Source organism: Dermacentor silvarum, chromosome 3 (genome assembly GCF_013339745.2).
Source record: "Dermacentor silvarum isolate Dsil-2018 chromosome 3, BIME_Dsil_1.4, whole genome shotgun sequence".
Taxonomy (NCBI): Eukaryota; Metazoa; Arthropoda; class Arachnida; order Ixodida; family Ixodidae; genus Dermacentor; species Dermacentor silvarum.
The window spans coordinates 104,751,872-104,754,907 of NC_051156.1; positions in this window are offsets into that span (position 1 = coordinate 104,751,872).

Consider the following 3,036-nt stretch of genomic DNA (forward strand, 5'->3'; position numbering starts at 1 on the left):
TGACCTGGGTTGCGATCACACTATAATAGAAATAGCAGTTAAAGCAGGCCCGTGCAAGAATAAAGGCAGGAAGCTCAAAATTGTTGACTGGGACAAATTTAGAAGTATCAGGGGGAATGCCTGCGACGAAATAAAAAGTATCGAAGAATGGACCGAAAAGCTAAAGAAGAAAGACGTAACGAAGGCAACAGAAATAGTCCCGCCTGAAGCACAGCTGGAAGCCATAGACAGCAGGCTCCTCCCTACGTGGGAAGGAAAAGAGGGGCTACAAGGAGATTGCAAATGCAGATACATAACAGAACACTAAGAAAAAAATTGCAGAGCTAAATAGAGAGATAGAAGAACATGCACAACAGTTATGCAGACAGAAGTGGGAAGAGACATGTAATGACATGGACAATCAGTTAGGATTAGCAAAAACGCGGTATTTACTCAGATACCTGCTCAACCCGGAAGAAACCGAATCAGCATTGAGGAACGTCGTGCGTATAGTCCGGCGAGAAATTGAAGCAGCGTCTCTGCCACACAAGTGACGCAGTGCTTTGACGATTCCCGGCCGCTCGTGTCCCTCATTCATTCGGTCGTTCGCCAAGAACTTTCCAATGTGGGTCTGCAATCCATCTGGTCCGCCAACCGTCCTGACTTCGCTTCGTCTGCTGCCTCTGCCCCTGTTCACCGGAACCAGTGTGGTACTTAACCGAGTTATCGCAACCCGGCCGAATGGCGCACATATGATGATCGACCCATCTGCTTCTATTCTGGACGTGTGGGCCACATCTCTCGCCACTGCCGAAGTTCCTGGCCGGCCCTCTCTCGACCAAGCTTTCCCGCCTACCGCCGCTCCCCACTGAATCCTCGCCCGCCTGCGCTCTCCACCTAGTTCCAAGATGCATCTGACAACGCTCGAATCACTGCGTCTAACCGCTCACGATCACCGCACAGTAGCCGCTCCCGTTCATCCCAGCTGCGTCGTTCCCCGTTCCCTGCTTACCGTCGCCGCTCTCCTACGGTAAACTGACTGGGGCAGCTCCGGGAGGTGACGCTGCTCTAGCACCCCGGCCTGAAATTCCTCTGTTGACCCTGCCTACTGATCGGAACCTTCTGGACGTGGATGTGGATTGTTTGCCTGTTACAGCACTCATCTACACTGGAGCGCAAGTTTCCATCATGAGTGCTGACCTTCGAACGCGCCTGAAGAAAGTCCTTACTCCTGCTCCGACTCGACTGCTACAGGTCGCCGATGGTGGAACTCCAGCTGTGCTCGGAATGTGTGCTGCACGTGTCAGTGTCGCCGGCCGCCACACGTCCGTTTTGTTTAGAGTGCTCGAACGCTGCCCCCACGATGTGATCCTCTGCCTTGACTTTTTGACCGCCCATTCTGCTCTGATAGACTGTTCAGCCGCTATTGTCCAACTTGACCTACCCCTTTCCATTGACCTTCCTGCTCAAGCCCCAACTCAGCTTTGTTCAGCGGATTTTATTCGTCTTCTTCCGCAAGCAGCAACCTGCATCACCGTTTTCGCCTCTCCACCTGTTCCTGACGGTGACTATGTCCTCACTCACGCGACTTCAGTCCGACTTTCCCACAATGTCTCCTTCCCACACACCGTCTTTTCTGTAGCGGCCAATCAGACCTGTCTTCCCATCCTCAATTTCGGCCAGTGCCCTCAGGTACTTCCTCGAGGGATGTCACTTGCCACGTTGTCGCCATCCCGCGAGTGCTATATTTCAGCACTATCTGTTGCGACATCTTCGACCAGTGCTCGTTCTGCGCCTTCTGCATCTGCCCCGGCCGACGACATTGCAAAGATGATTGCGCCGGACCTCGACCCCCAATCCGCCGCAGAGCTCCCTGACCTCCTCGAGTCCTACGCCGACATTTTCGACCTCAACGATCGATCTTTGGGTCAAACTACGGTTGTGAAGCATCGTATAAATACCGGCGATGCGGCACCTGTTCGCCGTCGCCCATACCGGGTGTCGCCCTCTGAGCGACAAGTTATCCAGAGCGAAGTTGACAAAATGCTTGCCAAAGGGATTATTGAACACTCTTCCAGCCCGTGGGCTTCCGCTGTTGTTCTCGTCAAAAATAAGGACAACAGCTGGCGATTCTGCGTGGACTATCGTCATCTAAACCAGATCACCAAAAAAGATGTCTACCCGCTTCCACGGATCGACGACGCTCTGGATTGTCTTCACGGTGTCACTTATTTTAACACGAAAGTGTTTTATGCCGGGGTTCACCAAGACTTCACTGACGTATTTCCGTCACGGAAATACGTCAGCTTACAATGTACACGAACATAATACAACGAAAGAAACCAGAAGAAAAAGTTCCGCAAACATGCAAAATTTGGAAATCGAACCCACGACCTCTCGGTCCGCGACGATAGATCGCCGAGCGTTTAACCCATTGCGCCACAAACGCATTTGCAGAGAGCTACACAGACGCGCCTTATATATCTAACACTCCTCCGTGTACCCGCGCTCTTGCTCGGGGCGTTGCCGCCGCCTACGAGCAGAAAAGAGAAGTACTGCATTATGACACTAACGCGCACCGACAGTGAACGCTTCGGTGGTCTCAGCACTACGACGCCTCGATGCCAGCATTCGAAGGGACGCTGGCATCAAGAAGCACTACCAACGCCACCTAGGTGGCGTTCACCGTACTCAGCACAGCGGAGCGTGGCCTCCGCAATTAGCTCTGAAAATGTTTCTGAAGTTGATCGCGGAGGCTGCAATTACGACGCGCTGTACGCGCTGATTTGACTCGGTGACGATTCAGTTACGTGCTTTGTCTTGCGCGTTGTATTAGTGTGTCAGTTACGTGCTTCGTCTTTCGCGTTGTGCTAGCGTGTGCAGCGTAGTGCAGCTTCCATATGCACGACGGTTGCTCATGGTCATCGACGTTGGTAGTCGTGATGGAGGAGACGTGCCACCAGGCGTCAGCGTGGGTGCATCAACGCCTAAGGGCGCTTTAGCCACAAAACACCAATAGACATTATATATCAATGTGCAATAAACATTACACTACTT